Source organism: Pezoporus flaviventris, unplaced genomic scaffold (assembly GCF_033815535.1).
Source record: "Pezoporus flaviventris isolate CSIRO_AGI_PZ_B2104156 unplaced genomic scaffold, CSIRO_AGI_Pfla_v1 ptg000021l, whole genome shotgun sequence".
Lineage (NCBI taxonomy): Eukaryota > Metazoa > Chordata > Aves > Psittaciformes > Psittacidae > Pezoporus > Pezoporus flaviventris.
In genome coordinates this window covers 2,314,583-2,333,484 of record NW_026892569.1, presented here as the reverse complement: position 1 = coordinate 2,333,484, position 18,902 = coordinate 2,314,583, and the positions used below count along the sequence as shown (strand labels likewise).

General features: G+C 38.2%; 1 pseudogene; it reads left to right on the top strand.

The window, feature by feature from the left end:
• LOC133270497 (contactin-6-like) overlaps positions 1 to 18,902 on the top strand; it is a 147,270-nt pseudogene that overhangs the window by 106,045 nt on the left and 22,323 nt on the right.

Below are 18,902 nucleotides of genomic sequence, written 5' to 3'. Positions count from 1 at the left end.
CTCTTTGTCTTTAGTGGTGGCCATACAGTTCTGTGGATATAAACCTGGTTGAGAACAAAGCCAAACTGAATACACGCGGGTAATTGTATGATACATATGTTTGTGTTCATCAGCAGTTAATCCAATGCAATGCTATCAGAGCTGACTGTTTACCACACACAAAGCCGGAGTGAATCAGCTTCATGTAGGAGACATCAGTGGAGGCTTCAGGGAAGCAGACTATACCCCCAGGCTATGGCATAATTGCTTCACAGCTGTACAGGTTGTATAATAAGCCATAACTACATCAGCCTCCATATTCTGTCTCTTCTGTTTACGCAGGATTTAGCCACTGGACCAGCATACTTGTATACTCCCCCAACAACTGGAATGGGGTTGCATGGTCTTCGCAGGGCTTTATTGACATTTTGTCTGCAATGGCCAGTAGCTTATCTGTGAGTTAACACAAACCATCTACATTATTACATGCTAATGCCAATTAAACAGTAAAGCATTAAAATCAAAAGCAACTTAAGTTGCGAACAGTATGCACAGTATATAACTGTGATGATATTTCCATATTCAAATGTAGACAGGAAAATGGGCAACAGTGTCTAAGAAAGAACTGTAATCTTTATTAGCAACCCTTTTGTTAGCGTAAGAACTGACACATAACCACCGGAATGGTTATATGAGGTGCTTTATTGCAGCGCTGGGAAACCAGGGGTACGCACCCAAATCTGGCTTCAACCCCGTCACATCGTGCTTGCAATTTATACACTAGGAATTTCATAGCTAATGCATATTCAACACAGATTACATCATTGACTAATACATATGCATCAAGGATTGCCACATCAGTCTACTACGACATCAGCCTCTTTTGTGCTTGCGCAGCCCCCCTCTGGTGGTCGTCCTGATGAAGTAAGGAGTCTTCCTCGGATGAAGTAAGAAGTCTTCCTCAGCTTGTCCTGTTCACTTTTTGTTCCTTGGACATGTCCCAACCATTATGTGGATGCCAGCATTCTCTTATTTTCACTTGACTACTCCTGGTACTTTCGTAAGTTCTGCTTCGGTAGAGTTTCACAATACTCCCCTAAATCCACCCATATACCCTTTCCCATATATGACTATGTGAGTTGCTTATCGTTATAGCTACCATTGTAATGCTTAGTTATAAAGTAACTAAGATACACAATAGAAGAATTTCAACTTGTTCTTAAACTTTCCTAATACATAAACCCCCTCTACTGATTAACAGATTTTCAAATATAATTATCTTTTCTCTTTGTACTATTGTTTCAACACACAATTTCACCTATTACTAACGCTTTTAGTTTACAAATATAACAACAACATTGCTTTAGCCTACTATCATTTTCAAAGACCAAACCCAGAATTAGTAATTCAAAAAGCCCTGGAAATTGAACACCAGATTTTGTGCATAGGACCTCACAGAGGTTAGTTTGGGTCACATAAGACATAGTTATAATACATTAAAACAATGTTATTTAAAACTGTGACATGGAGAAGTATTTCCCATGTTACAGTAACGTACAATGCAGCTAAAAGTAAATCAGAGAAGTATTTGTGAAAGTACAAATCTGAGAAGTATTTCACATATGTGCTTGCAATGAAACAGCAATATTTGGGTAAACAGCCCATGCTACAGGGCATAGAGAACTTTCCAATTATTTCCCCACTTTCACCAATAGCAGTTTTATTTTTAACTGCTCAGCTGATGATGAAAAATAATTTTCTGTTTAGTGTTCAGTCAAATCTTTATTTGCATTTTGATTGTACTGTCTATTCAACAAAGAGCTGCTCATCCTATCAGACACAGCCTAACCCTACAGTATGTAGAAAATATGCTCAGTATACAGTTTGCTACAGGTAGACCCTGGATTTTCTGACATTGAAAAAAGGAGTGAGGAAAGCACTGTTTAAGACTTAGAATTTCAATAGTTGAATTAAGCCTAGATCTTGAGATTCTAGTAGCCTGATATTCCCCCATCTGATTTGCTTATAAAAAATACTTACATACTGCATACAGTATTTACATGTGCTTCTGTATTAATTTACTAACAATAATTATATGCGCATTGTAATTTTTGAGCATCCCAGAAGGGCTTCTGGCATTTAGCAGGAGTAAACAAAAGGAGGAGGATTTACACTGAGGCAAAGGGAGAGACTGTTTAAATTCTGTGTGCAAAATATTACCTGTTCATCCACTGATGCAAAGTAGAATTTGAGGGTTTTTTGATTGTTAAATGACAAAATAGTTAATGTCACAGTTTTAAAGGAGAGAAAATAAATCATCTACATAGTATTTTTCCAGAGATCCTTGTGACAGAAAGCAGAAAATGAAATAAGATTTGTATGGCTGTAATAAAAGTACACAGCTAATTAAAGTACTAAAATCACATGTAACTTTGCTCCTAATAAAGAGAAGGAACCTGGTCTGCCTTTCTCTATATATATGATTAAACATGTCACATACAGATTAACTATTTTAATGAACTTATTTCTGCTCTCTTTTTATTGCCCAGCAACTATAATCTCTATGGACTCCTTTACTACCTTTAAAAAAGTATAAAATAAGAAATTGGTGCAGTTAGAAGTGCTGAAAAAAAAAAGCAAATACAAATCCCTTGCTGTTCTGACAGCAAAACTGTGAAGGACGCATTGCTAAATAAATCAGATCACATAACTTCTTCAGAATATTATAGAAATTCAGTCTTTTGTTACAGAAATAGTGCAACTAGACCTTTTCTACCTTAGGCAATAAGAATATTCTTTCTTTTCCACATTCTTTCTTTCAGTCATGGTAATAGTTTATTTGCAGTAGTCATGCATACATGGTCACTGCTCTCCCTGATCATCTGAGTTTCACAATATGACAAGATAACACTGCTTTATAGTAATGTTAATTTGTAAGTATGCATAGAGAGGTGGGTTAACTAGGAAGGGCTAATTAATAGACTAAATTAAAGCACCATGAAATATTTTTTATTTCCTTTGAGGATTTATTTAACAAACCTTTTTAGGTTTATGAAGCTGCAGCATTTGGGCCCCGGATATTTGAAAAATATGTTAACATTTCCTGAGTCTGAATCTTTTGCTGTGGGCCAGAACTGGAGGTCCTTAGCCCTTGATCCCCTTTTCAGGGCACAGACAGTTTACGCCAGTCCTGCCTCTCTCTCGTTTTCTCTGCAGCTTGAATACATCATTGCCCAGATCTATGTAAAATATTTTATTGCAATTGATGCATATATGTAAATCCTAAAAAATCCCAGATAAATCAGGTTTTATATTAGATGGTAAAACAAAGCCTAAACACATCTGTACCAGGTCTGCTTACTGCTCCCAGTCTTCATGTCCCCTCTCCTTTGAGTATTTGTCCTGGGTTCAGCAGTAGCAGTCATTTTTCTCCTTCTTAGTAGCTGGTGCAGTGCTGTGGTTTTGACTTTCAGCCCGGGAACAGTGCTAACACTGATGTTCTTAGTTGCTGCCCAGTAATGTTTAGTCTGACCAAGGACTTCCTGAGTCTCATGCTCTGTCAGGGAGGAGGGGAAGCCGGGAGGAAGCAGAGACAGGACACTTGACCCAAAGTAACCAAAGAGGTATTTCGTACCACAGCATGTCATGCCCACTATATAAACTGGAGGCAGTTACCCAGAAGGGCGAGATCACTGCTCGGGTCGGGCTGGGTATCGGTTGGCGGGTGGTGAGCAGTTGTATTCTCTTCCCTTGTTATTTCCCTTATCATTATTATTATTGGTGGTAGCAGCAGTGATTTGTGTTATACCTTAGTTACTGGACTGCTCTTATCTCAATCCATGTGAGTTACAGTCTTTTGATTCTCCTCCCCATCCCTCCGGGAGTTGGGGGGGAGGAAGGGGGGTAGTGAGAGAGCAGTTACATGTCTGGGCTTAAACCATGACAGTATTCTACTTTAAAATTTTCAGAAATAGCTAAATTCCAGCTTCATTCATATGGCTCACCCCCTTAGTTACGGGATTTATCTTTGGTTCTTGTTACTTGCCGCCTAAGAGAGGGAATTCAAGGTTATCAGCTGCAGGAATCAAAAAGAAATTCCACAGTGGTTGGCTAATCCTAGCTACTTTTACCTGCTCTCTTCGTGTGATCCCGTGGTCAGCTTCTTTGGATCATGTAGCAGTACAGCTGCAGGTTTTCTTTTCCACAATTAACCCCCTTCTTTGGATCAAAGTCTTGAGAAATTGGCTTTCAGGAGCAACAGCACTTGTCTGGTGGGCAACTGTTTGAAAAGATTGTTTGCCCTTTGCCAAAGGTGTGACTTCTTCCTGGCATGTGCTGTGGATTTTAGCTCAATGTAGAAATTAAATGTGACAAAGAAGAACAAGCTTAATGTTCTGAACTCCAAGCCTGTAGAATTTGACATAGATAAGAGCTATTTTCATATATGGTCATATATTCTCAGCAAGTGCAACAGGGCTTCTCTTCATCTCACTTCTCCCTTCTATCACCTCACGTGTCCACTGAGGAAGAGTAGAAAGGAACAGTTCATATATTAAATAAAACAAATTTGCAAGTCTAGACACTGATCTCATCATAAAAATATGTCTTGTTAGTGCCTTCAGTGGATTCAGGATCAGACCCCTCAAGGGAAAGTTATAAAAATTCTTTTTGATTTAAGCATTTAATAAATGGGAATTGCAGCCCCTTTTGCTTTACCAGAGAGAGGTGCTATTCCCTCACCATGAGTTGAATATCACCAAACACTGTAGTGAATGCATACAAACACATGTGATTCACTCCACTCAGAATTTAAATTAGGATAGCTGAGAAATGAGGTAGGCTGAAAGAATGCATTACTCATACTTTCTATGCATTAATAATCAGTAATGAGCAAATAGTCATAATTTAAATTGTTTTCTGGGACTGGACAAGAAGTATGTTTAGGGGTCAATAACACATGTTCAATCCTTGTTGGCTCCTAGCCTTGCTTTCACGATTCAGTTCTGTCCCATCTCTGTGAATGATGATAACTGATTCTCTGCCATAAATAAAGCTGCTCTGTGTGGTAAAATCATCCCTCCCATTCTACACTTAATTTTGGTGGTTTGTACTCAATTTCTTGCCATATTCAAAGGAAACGTGGGAGAATAATTAAGCACCAAAATGAAAACCTGTCTTTCAACAGCCTTATGCAAAGAAAACTGAGCAGGTATTGGATCTGAAGACATCTAACTCTATGGGTGAGGGCAATTATCTGGTAATTGCTGAAGTCTTACAGCTGCCCCTTGGAATGTCAAAATCAAGGGGATTTTCCTGCTCACATGTGAAACAGAAGGACCCAACAGGTTTCATTACCTGCAAAGTGAGGTCTGCCCACACCTGTGTGCTGCATCTGAATTGCTTTATCAGTCTCCAGGGCAGGACCCTTCTCCTACAGCCTTCAGAGCACTCATGGCCACCACCTGTTTCTGCATATCTTATGCTGCTCCACTGCTTCCAAAACCATGGACATTTTAACACATTTTAAACTTTTTTGTTATTTGAGAAAAGAATCCTCTCTTGTGATTGCTGTTGTAATTAGAGAGATAAGGAGTTAAAAAATAAAGGGAATTAATTGGTAAACAGGAGGATTCCGCTATCAACTGATCAAATACAACATACAGTGCATATTGCAGTGTGAAATAGCATTTCAGCTTGAAACAGTTTGAGAAGAAATGTGTCAGGGCAGTTCAACAAACTTCAATGAAACATTTCAATTAAGAGAATGTCAACACTGTTTGTTTAGCTTGTACTGAAACCTTCCAGAATATCCATTATCTTAAAAAAAAATAAAATAAAACATGTGCTTGGGGAGGAATCAAGACAGAATGGATTGAAAATTGCAAAATTTGCACTAGTCTACTAACAAAGGAGAAGATTGATGTCACTTAACTTTAATTTAGCTGAAGTCAATATTTGGTCTACAGTAGTTATTTACATTTCTTAGCACTCAACTCTGTCTTACATGAGATACCTAACTTTTAGATGAGCAAAGCTAGGGGGATGAAACCTATACAGTGTCTGAAATAAAACCCCTACCTATACTGAAATCAGACCAGATGACTAGCACAGGCAAAGAGCTTTCCATGTCATTCTGCTTAGTGCCACAAGCCACCCTGCTTTATGCACCCACTGTTTGGATATAAAGGTGGTGTAGACGTTTCTATGCTGGTAGCAAGTTTCAGATAAAACATATTTTCTCATGCTATTCCAGCTTTCTCAGCAATGTGGCTAGGTGAATAGCAATGGGATATTAATATTACTATTATTTTATTTTTTAAGTCAGGTGTTTGAAGCCTGGATTAAGTGTATCTCTGTTTTTTATCCTTCTTGCTTTTCTACAAAAAGGAGCTTTGCATAGCTTTGATATGCCTTAACCCTTCTATCTTATCAGTGTCTGTGTGCTTGTAAAGAAGTTCATTTCCTGTTTTAGTTTTTAAATAGAGCACTTGAAAAGTGGGCATTGGTGATCACAGCAATTCCAGATATCTTGGATGCCATCACTGTAAGTCAACATGAATACAAATTAAGCTTATCTGTTGATGAAATTCTACTTTTACTTAGGGAACCAATAGAATTGATTCCACATCTGCTAAATCTGATTAATCATTTCAGTTCCATTTCTTGCTGACAGGTTGATAGAAATCAAAGGCATGGATTCACCTGCCTGCTTCCAGTGGTTGGTCTGAATTTACACGTTAAGATATGGGAACTCCTACAAAAGCTGAGATTGCTGTATAGAATTGCCTTGTTTTTTTATCTCTCAGGCCACATTGCCACTGCGTATCTGGTGCTAACCAGACAAAGCCATCATTATACCCTTCCTGAGGGAATGCTGAGAGCTGCAAGGTATAGTCTATGGTCTAGCTAAAAATATCTTATGCCCATATTATAGTTTCTCTGGAAAGGCAGCAGAAAAGAGGGTGCCACCAGAAGACTAATGGCGACAGCCTTAATATATTTCTTGAATATTTGTTTGGTATCAGCAGAGGTTTTTTTCTGGTTTCAGCACTGGCTGTAGACATAGGTGTGCAAGCATTTGTCCATGCATCCCTCTGAATAACGTAATTGAATCTAGGAGGAATACAAAACATGGCAGCGCTCACTGAAGAGCGAGTACACATGGGCAGAAATATTTGGTAATCCAGCACAACTAATGATATTGGCATTAAAAAAGTTTTACAACCAAAGGATTGCTCAGACTGACCCAAAGTACCTTCAATCTTTCCTTCTTTGTGTCCTCCATGTTTCCAGTTATGTCTGTCTTCTCCCCCAAGCTGAGAGCAAAGACATTGGTATGGAAAGAATATAAGTGAAAGATGAGGATGGAGATGATACAAGAAAAAGGAAGAATGAGCACAGATGAGGGAAAGAAATATACAATATTTTATTTTTCTTCTTAATCTTATTCTGCTTTGTTTTTTCACTTTCTTTTTTCTCTCTTCTCTTTCCATTTGAAGTCAATGCACTGCAGAGTAATGAGAAGGCGGAAGGGGACCCCCATTGTTACTTGACCCAATGAAAAGCTGGCACGCACCAGATAGAGAATATTAGTGCAGTGGAAGACATAAGAAAAGGGCTTTTCATTTCTATTCTCTCCCCTTAGAGAGTTTCATAATGGAACAAGCCAATAAACCTAATTTCATTATGTATTACTGACTACTTAATTCAATAGTGTTTAGCATATCAGATACCATGAGCATCAAATAAGCAAATGAACCATATGTTCTCATGTATAAGAATGACAACCTGCATGATGTGTATTTATTACAATTTCCCTTTCCTATGACACCTCTAATACAATTTTAAGTTGTTCCTACTCAACTCCTGGGAACCTTGTTAAGGTGAGCCTTTCTGAGGGGCTGTCCTACACGCTGAAATGTCCCAAGCAATCTGTCACTCTTCCATGTCATATAGAGTTGCAATAAACTAAACCCCAGTTGTGCCTTCTCTCCCTTTCGGTTCATGTTCTATCCCTGCTTTATGCACATACTCTGATTGATGTTCAGGATTTGATCTAAAGCCAGCTAATCTCATTGGAGTTTTTCCATTGACTTCACTAGGCTGTGAATCAAGACCCCTAATTAGGAGTTTGTACAAAGAATAATGAGAGAATGCAACCTTCTGTGCTTCTTTTCTGGTCCAAGTTGTACTGCCATGTGCATCATTATGGTTGCATTACTCTGGTGTATAGTGCCATAGCATACAAAAATACTATTGCTGGATGAAAAACATATTGCACAAACACTAAATAAAAGAGAGTTCCTGATCCCAAAATTTTTCAAACTAAGTGCAATGTTAGAGGTACAGATCAGGATCCGTTGGGGCGGTGATGCAAAAAGGCGCAGTAAGTTATTGATTAACATGACAGGTACATGGGCTGCTGCCAATCATACTGTATGCATGATGAACAGTCTTCGAGGGAGGAGTTTCTGGGATCATTTTGAGTGTGAAAGGTTATGTGAGCAAAAGCACAGCAACAGCACCTTGAAACTGTGTCTAATGCCTGGCCAACAGGCAGGGTTTGTAGGAGGATACTAAGATCTCTGGTTTAACCATGGGGTTTTATTACAAAGAAATGTTGCTATTTCATTACTACTTTTCTATCAGAATTAAAAATATTTTCACATTTTCAGTGAAAAGAGGAGCTGCTTAAGGGACACACACAAGTGGCAGAACATGACTCACACATTAAAAAGACATAAAATTTCTGTGCTCTGTGATATTTCGCACAAGGATGTGGGTCTAAGGCTTCAGTGAACTACATACAATCCCTATCATTAGCACTCAAATTAAGCATAAATTCAATAGCCCAGTGAGGATTGCTCCAGGGTTTCCTACAAGCCTGCAGGTAGCCCAACCAAAGGCACAAGAAATTAGAAGTGATGAGAGCTAAAGACATGAGAGCAAGGGTGTGTGTAGCTGAAAGATGAGTCATCAGCATGGAAGTTGAAATCCCTGAAAATGAACATTGTTCATCTAATATCTATAATGGATGTATGTGCACATGAACATGCCATGCAGGGTTTCTGAAAGTAAACCTGTGTACCTGGTGTCAGTTTCTTGTTGTATATATAGAATTATAGCAGGTTTTATTGTACTTTTATTTTTGAAATATGTTCTGACAAGAAGATAGGGAAGAAGATTCCTGTAAGTGAATCAAACTCCCACACAGAGGGCAATTCAGGGCTTTATGTACTGTTTAAATTCTCCTTAAGTCCCATATTAAGGGCTTAGTTTTACATCTGGAGTGAATTTGATTGTACGAATGGCTGTCTGAACTTCTAGCAATGTCTGAATCATAAAAATAGTCATTAATGGTGGGATTATATTGAATAGTAGTAATGGGGGCATACCATCCTGTGCTGAAAGAACTTTTCTCTGATGCACTGGAGTTACAAAGATTTCATAAAACTAGCAGAATTTGTTGGCAAATAGAAAACTTGGCAACCTTTTTCTTTGGCAATTCAGTCCATTTCCTACCAGGATTACCACAACAAAATTTTGCAAAGTCTGGTTCCTGATCCTTTAATTCTCATGTTCTAATACATCACTTTTTATGCTATGAATGTTCAGACTAATCAATGTACGGCTACATAAATACGATGTTTCATTATGTCCTGTCCACAAGGTAGACTAATAACCAAGAAATCTTTCCTTCTGCCAGGCAGGACATGCTAAGATTTGCTCTTATCTCAGTCCAAGGTTCTATTGCATCTCTCCTGTCATGATATCCACTGTTTAGATGCAGATTTGAAATAGGGCAAGGACAGCCATAGGGAAGAGCCACAAAGTGGCCATATCTTGTAAATATGACACAAGACCGAGTTCTCTATGTGGGAAAAGACCAGAAATGTGAGTGTTTGTTTAACACAGCAGACTGAGGATGACCAGGCTCACAAGCACCTTGAAACTATCACAAAGATTTAGAAGGCTGAAAGGATTAAAACACAGGAAGAAACATGTTTTGGTGTTGTTTTTGTTTGGGTTTCTTTTGTTTCATCACTAAACCAGTTGTTTGACAACTCTTTCTTTCCCATACACATAGAGGTGCTGTTGTCCAGTATTCCCCAGATGCAAGTTTTGAGACATATTACTACAATATATTTAGACATGTCTAGACACATACCATTTTTGTAACTTTTCTGTTTGGTCATCACATGAGAACATCTGTCTCACATTTAATGCTTGAGTATGTTAAAAACAGGGCAAAACCAGTTTTACTATTTTATGTTAAAGGGAGCACCATCTCCTGAAAATAATGTATTTTATCTGAAAGCTTCATGATGGAGTACAACTCAGTTCAGATGTCTGTATATATTGACATAAATATTTGTGTTCCTAAATTGCAGAGATTCAATGCAAAAAAAAAGTTCATTTTTAGGAACAGAGGGGAAATTTGGGGAATAGCAAGGAACAGCATTACCATGTCACCTTCTATCACTTGCTAATAGTATTCTTTTGTAAAATATTTTAATAAGAGTATTCAGCTAGATTGTGTAATTTTGTTTTGATCCAGATAGTTAACACATACTTTAATGGCATTTATTTTATTTCCAATTCATTGTCAGTCAACTCTGAAGCTCATTTGTATCTGCATGCAGATAAGGGAAGTCTTCCTTTAAGCGTAGTTTATTAAATGGCAATACTATTAGCATACAAATTGCACTCAGAATAGGATAAACAGGTACAAAGATCATTACCATATAATACAGACAGTCGGATCTCAGATGGGAGTCAGTGGGACCCTTCCAAAATACCAGAGCTGTCATCAGTAGGTACAATTCATTCACTCAGTCAAACTTTACTCACATTTACATCTGCATAAATCACTAGTAATTCTGACTCACTTGAGAGCTGTGCTCATGGTTCTGCTTCTCACTTACTTCCCCTTGTACTTTTTAATTCAGCGTCTCTCTTGCTTCTCAATCTTTGTAAAATTAAAAAAGTCAGTTATTGTCTCAATGTCTGCTAGCATATCTGAATATATATCTTTTCATAGCCTATGAAAGCAAGAGTGGTTTTGCTCTTGAGCAGTAAAGTGAGACTGAGAAGACACGGTTTCAAATAGGATTTCTCAGATGATAAAAATTACTTTGCCTCTGATTTCATCAGATCCAGTATACTCCCTTTTTATCTTCACAGTGCTATGATCATGACTTCAATAACGCTGTGAGGTGTCAGACAATGATGTTAGAGGCAGACAGAAGAGTGAATCTTTACATTAAGTATCAGGGCTACTTTATTTTGAAAGGAATTACTTTACTCTCTTGAAGAGATAGCTACCCTACTGGCAGTGCTGGAAACCTGCAGAAGTAAGCTTGGTTTGCCCCCAGTTTTACACCAGTACAGGTCAACCGATTTTGATGGGGATTTCAAAGACATTTGTTGTATTGAGTTAATGTAATATACATCTATGAATTAAAATCACACCTCTAAAACTTGGCTGAACAGTATAGCAATGCACAAAATTTACCTCTGCTACACCTTAAAAAATGAGTTGACACCTCTGTCTTTTCTCAGATTTTATTTTTCTATCAGCCTTGTTAAATACATATTATTCTTTCATACTCTTAAGATCAAAGCAAATAGCCATCAACACTCTTTCGTTCACATGAGACAACACTTTCAGAGATGGTTTGTTTGGCCTGGTTAATTAAAAGCTGTACCTATCAACCCTGCTTGATTTCTCAAGTTCTGTACTTAAAAAGTATGTGTGACAATTTTAATGAGCTCTCATTTCTTCCCATCTAATGTCTTCTGCAGAAACATTGCAAAGTAGTATTTTTGAACATTAAGCAGTTTTGACTCTAGCAGACCTTGGATAGGTTGCTTGTTTTCCCTTTCTGCATATAATGCTTATGTTGTGTAATACTGGAGTCACTCAGAGAGGGCAAGGATGTGGATCAACCCAATGGAATGAGCAGATTAAAAACAAACAAAAGGATGTCTTTTAAATAAACCAGAGAAAAACTCACAAAGTGATGTGATACTAAAAGTTGGGAGAGACTCAAAGGGCTTTGGAGTAACTCCTGAAGACAGATTTCATCTAATATAGAAAGGCTCTGTGCTGGGAAAGGGCTATGGCATCTGCTGCTGCATCCTTACCGCACCCTAACCCCCTGTCAGGGACATCCTGCGGCTGGAAAACTGACTAGACATGTTTCTGAACTGGGCTTTAAGAGCTGCCTTATGATCCACATGAATGAACTGCACCCAACACATCCATCTTTCTGCAGGGTAAATTCCTAGGATTGCTAGATATGGAATGATATTTTTGGGTATTTCTAGTTAGCTCTTGTGTGTAGTAACTTTGTATGGATTTATGTAACTGGATTTTCATTTCTTCCTTTTGTCATAGTGACTTTGCCTAATTGAGCTGTTTACCCAGAGTCAGCACATGGGTAATTCAGGCAGGACCACAGGTGCGCACTAGTCTGATAAGAATTTAAGTATTTTGTAAGTCAGAGATACCAGTTTAGAGTTAGACTTTTGCTTAAGCAATCCCTTGCTGCAACAGGGATTTACGAACAGCTGTGTCCCAAGTAGCATATTTCATCCTTTCTTCCTCTCTTTCTTTTTCAGTGATGCATTTATCAGATCTGCCTCAGATCTTTTGATTTTTGTCCCTTGACAGGCATGCGCTTACTGAGAGAAGTCCAGTTTTCCTGGCAGACAAAATATTCTACCTATATTATATTGGACAAGATAAACTTTCCTGTCTTGTCTCAGTATGTGGAATTATCGTGTCTTCTGATGCAAATACTAAGAATTATTATCTGTAGCCTTCATGCAGTCTAAAATGTTGTGAAAAGTAGCAGTTTTCAGCAAGACTTTCAGCAGGTGAGACGTGTTTCACAGCTTCTTTTTAAAACGTTTGTTAGAGCTTGATCCAAAGCCCATTAAAGGAAATATTTCCATGGCCTTCAGAATCACAGTTCCATTATTTGAAAGACAAATGGATGAGGATAAAGTGCAGCCCCTCTGAACTCACCCATAGTATAAAGTCATGACTCTAGGGAAGCTTGCGGCAACTTTGTTGTTTGTGGCAGCTGGGTGCTTTTCTTCTTGCATTTGAAAGGCATCATCTTGATTTTCTGCTGTGCTCTGCTTTCTCCTCCCTCTCCAAACACAGACCTCAGTACAGCTGGAAATTACTCACTTTTTTTTTTCCCCTTTAATTCCCTTTACTGTTAACTAATTACTCTGGAGTCCTTTGTGCTTTTACATAAATTCAGCCTGAGTGTCTTATTTACTGCTAGCTCTCTAATTGTCCTTAGGTAGTGTGACCTCTGTTTCAAAAAACTCTGAAGCTTTTATTAGCTCATGGTATCTTTTTGCTAAGCTCTGTTTTGATCCACTGAAAGAGCCATTCCTGACCAGCCATTGTTTCATAACAGCATTTCTTCAGATCAAGCATCACCTCATCAGCTCTTGAGTGGGTACAAACCCCTATTAGTGGATAGAGGAGGAACCTGGGAATTATTCAGGTTTCAATTCCTAATGAAGAAGAGATGAAAGAACGTCCGAGCAAGACATGACTAAACTTTAGTGAAAAAGCCCTAGACAGAAATCCATGGGGGACTAAGCACACAGCATGTGCATTCCATGACTCTCCCCTTTAATAATCTGATTTTCATAAACTGTGTTTTTCTTGTATACTTACCTACACTGGAAGCTTTCAGGGACTGGGACTGTCTTCTTCTTGCCTCATGCCCACCTCTGGATTCCAGTTTGTACCTAGATCTTTTAGGTGCAACTGCAATAAAAATAACAGGGCTTATGATGTTGAGATGATGATGTTGAGAAAGACACTACAGCAGCTTGTTATAAAGTATTACTCAGGTATCCATTTTATGAACATTTCCTGACTCACACTTGGATCTCTTTTGATACTGTTTGATGAAGCCACCGTATGTTAGCAAACCAGTCAATTGATTCAACTATTTTATCACCAGCAGTTTCTAATGAGGTTTTTTTCTTCTGGCTGGTGCAAATGAATGTGAACAAATGCATCATTAGTGCAAATAAAATTGCAGAGGCACAGGTGGATTACTTGCAAATGTTAAATACTTAAAACTGCCTTTGAAACACTGTCATCAGATGTGTCCCTATACTGAGAAGGAGAGGCACCCATGGTTTCTTGTTTTAATGCACAGCATCATGGATCAGCAGAGTCTCAATTCTGTCATGATTATTCATCCTTCCTTATCTGAAAAATGTCATTTAGTTGATACAGCATTATAGGGAAGAGCATACTTTGTTGCTTCATATTTTGCTCCTCTCCAGTTTAATACGTATATATGATGGATTATTAAACCTGAACGTCTTTTCTCATCATATAACAAATTGCATGCAAACAACTGCTGCAGCACCTGGTGATTATTGCCAAGGAAACAAAGATTTTTCATTCAAGCCTAAATCCCCTCCCCTCTCAGCTCTACACCCCAGTGACAGAGTGCCCAGCACCACAAGGATGTCTCAGTTTTTCTTTTTCCTAAATCCACCCCTGCCCTTCTTAGGGGCAGATCTTTTGTCAGGGTAAGGAAGGTCAGACAAGAGTTGGAGACATGAAACTAGGGGGATGTGAGAAGACCCCCAGAAATCCAAGTCTAGCTTCTCTTCATCATTTGAGAGGCTGGGAGCATATAACGGGAAGCGGAACAAGATCTAATGTGTGTTACACATATAGCTGCAAGCATATAAATACCAGAGTGGAATGCAGCAAGACACTATGATGTTTTTTGTGTGTTTAATGGCTATGATATTACTGCCAGCTTCAACTTCTGCTCTTGTTATTTTTCATTTCCTTTAATAATTCATTACATCATCCAATCTTATGTTGTTAGTAATAAATATTAAATACCCAAGATGCGATGCATGAATTAGATATTTTCTCTTTATGAAAGGATTCTTGTATTAGATTCAAATGTCAATTAAAAGAGGAATATAAAAAAATAATGCAGTGCTTATGTGAGCGCTGGAATGAATGAAGCCTGGTTTCCTGTGAATTTGTGACTTTCAGCTGTATTTTGTCAGATGTAAGAAAGTATGACATCTGAGTGCAGCTCTTCTCGTTTGGGTGCAGATTCTCTGATGCCTTACAAAGGAGTGTGCTCATGCAGTGGCCTAGCTGGCAAGAAGGTCTGTACAGAGAGACCCTGATCCCATTTTCATGAAACTTCCAAGAACTTCATGTCTGTCAGCCCACTGTCTTACTATACTCAGAAAAATTTGGTCAAGAACTTCAACATCTACCAGGAGCACCAGGTGGATGGAAGAACTGACACAAAATTAATGAAACGTTATTTTCTATCGTAAATTTCATCGCTTACCCAATTCAGCTTTCAGTTTTAAATTCCCTACCTTTGTTATATATGTGTTCTGTATATTTGTGAAGAAAATCCCCAAACTGCGCACTGCTCTCCTTGTACGTAAAAGCAAAGAGGTGTCAGGCATGCAATGAGAGCTTTCCTAAGGGAAACTGAACTACATACTGATTTACATCCTAAAGTATCTCATTGACATAAAGAAGCATATGAACAAGCTTATAAATTAATTTTGTCCTTAAAACCCAGGAGTGGTCCTGAAATTACCATTAAATGCAATTTACGCAATACTCTGTAAATTGGTGTAAACAACATAGTGACTAATAAGGTGATTTGAGGGCCCTGTGAGACAGCGATGTATTTGATTTGGCTTCTAGGCTTGTGAGATGGCATTTCAGCACCTCAGCTAGTCTGCTAATATCTTTTAATAACCCTGACAAAATTGGAGAAGCAGCTGGGCTCAGACACAATATTAGTAAGGCATGGGAGCACTGGGATTTAAAGTAAAAAATAAATTTAAAATAAAAAATAAATTTAAAATAAAAAATAAATGTGAAATAAAAAATAAATTTAAAATAAAAATAAATTTAAAATTAAAAAAAAAAACAAACCATGGTAAAATATAGCACAGTTAGGTAACAACTTGGGTCTTCTTCCTTTCTCTTCAGACTCCAAATTTTGCACAAGAAAGTCAGCTAGACAAGTTAACAGTCAGCTCCAGGACATCAATATAACATTCCTAATATAGAAATCAATAATAAGCAGAGGTGAAAATCGGTTGATACATATTCAGCTTGCTGTAGAAGAGAAAACATATAATAGAAGAATTTAAATATTAAAAATAGTGTTGCATTTCTATTATAGTTCCTGTAATACAAGTATTTTTTTCTTCTTTTTCATTTTGTTCCCCAGGGTCATCTTACTAGAGGATGGCAGTCTCAGGCTCTATAACATCACCAAATCAGATGCCGGGGTGTACACCTGTATAGCAACAAATCAGTTTGGAGTTGCCAGAAATTCAGGGAACCTGGTTGTGAAAGGTACTTTAGGTTTTGGGCTTTTATTTTTGTGCTTTATGGATATTAAAAGGTAAATGCCTTTTTTCATTAGGATGCCCAAGTCTGTGCCAGTCAGTGCTAGTATTAACAGGTTTCTGCTTGCAGTTTAAAGCTGAAACTGAACTTACCACTGCCTGCAGCAAAGAAAATCTCATGACCACACCATTCTGATGATCAATTTGTTTATCAGGGAGGTCTCCCAAGATATCCACAGAAACAGGAGGTAATATTAATAACGATACTTTCACCACAGTACTGTCTAGACATTGCAGGTATGGGCTGAACAGTTGCAGGGCCAGCGTTTGATATGACACTGAGGCAGTGTGGAGGTTCAGCGTACCCTATGCAGTGTGCTTGGATAAGTTTATTCAGCTCATTTACCATTTATATCACATCTGAGACTACACAAGAGACTTTAAAGCTGGAGTGCCAAAAAGAAATAAGATGTTATGAAGTAATCTGAAAACCAGGTGGGTTTTAGCATAGGACAGATACATGTTGCACAAGTTGCATTCCTGCAGATCCTGAAGCCACCCACTCCTTCCTTGCACCCCATCTGCTGTGCACTACTTTGGTAAATAACTCCAAAACAAATAAGAGCTAAGCAAAACCTCTTCTTTGGCCCCTTTCAGGGCTTTTAATTCTGCATATTTAAATGGCCATCTTCCACAGCACTCCTCCAGTCATATTGCTGCATTAATAATGAAATAAGGGTTCTGTTAGGGTATCTTCTACACTTTCAGACTAGTTTGTTTTCCTGGATGCTAGTACTAAGGCACCTCATTTCATAGGACACCCCTTATCTGTAAGCATTTGACTTTTTGCTTATCTTTTGTTGCATTTTTGGTTTAATTAAACTATTTCAACTGTTAACTACAGGTTAATGTAGCTAGACAGGTTTTTTTTTTCTGAAAGGGGAATAAGGAACATCGTCCTCTCACATTACCCTTATTTTCTTCTCCAGTATGTATATGATATAAAATTTTAATTGTTTCCTTAAAAAGAAAGTAACTTGCCTCTTTGAGAGTCATTACTATGAGCTTGTCCCTCCAAGTTCATTGTAAGAAGCCAAATGCTATGTCCTCTAAGACAAAATGACTGACGGAATGTGATGAGATGTGCCGAAGTGAGACTACATAGTTACCCATGATGTTTCCCAAACTTTATATGGATGTCAGCAAGGACTGGCCTGGCTGCACAACACTTCCAGCTCCAATGCCAGTCATGTTTTCTTCTTCTTTCTTTTTTTTCCTCCTCTTGGTTTTGATTAAGGCTCTAAGTGCATGTAATCATCTGCCAGTCACATTTTGTAGCACTTCCATATAAACCAGAAAAAAGTCTTAGGACTGGAAAGACAAGCTAAAGCCTTCTTCTGTCCTTTCCTCCCTCTATCCTCCTTTCATGCCCTCACTGGTCACAGATCTTCTCCAACTGGACTGGAATTGTACCAAGTCATGGCTGAGATATCTGGGAGGCACAGGCAAGTTCAACAACTAAGTCATTTTTTCAGACCACCTTGATGAGGCGAAGAATTTTATTTGGAGATGTTGTGATGCTTTAGTTGGAAATGTATAAATAACTTCCCTAACAGCCATCCTGCAGTTATCAGTTTAAACATCCAGAAAATCAGGTTATGAGTTAGGAGGCACATCACATTTACATGGTCACAACTGCTGTAATCCTCTTTCCCTCCAAAGCTGCGGCTTTGTGCTGGGTTTGAGCTTGTGGTGTGACGGCACACTCTGGCTCTGGTCCCAGTCCAGTGATGCTCAGCAGGGCAGTGTCTTTCCTTCAGTATTTTTCACCCCTCTTTGAAACACACTTAAATGCATTGTGGAACACGTTAGAGTACATTACGTGCAAAGCAATCCTTTGCTTCAAATTTTTGCTGTGCTGATGGATAGTCCATCTCCATGAGTAAAAAGAATTTGTAGAAACTTATTGCTCAGGTAGAGTAGTCCAGAGCTGGAGGACATGAAAAGAGATCATTTTTTTTAATAGAAATTCCTATGAGCAGCATATGAAATGACTATGATTTGATCTTTGATCGCTGAGGCCCACTTACTATGTTTTTTTCTATTTGGTCCCACATGATCTTTTCAGTACAGACATCTGCTTATAAAAGTATTAGAATTTGTTGATTTTAAGTGAGAAGAACAAGTCAAGAAGTGGAACTTCTGAGCTTATAGTAAGCATATTTATTGGTTTTGCAAAACAGCTAATAATAATGTCTGTAGTTACAAGAAGAGCACGTTATTAAATGTAATTTGTAACTATCTCTTTTTTCTTAATATTCTTCTTTTCACTGACTTCAGAATGGTTGCTGTAGCCCACAGGCATGACCTCCTCCCTAACCTACTGCATCTGGCAAAAGTCTTTTTCATACTGATAGTATGAAAGAGCAATTAGCATTGATGCAGTGCAACGTGTAATCTGAGATGATGTTACATCACAGCTAGCAATGAATAAACCAAGCGGTTTAGGGTTTAGGCAGCTC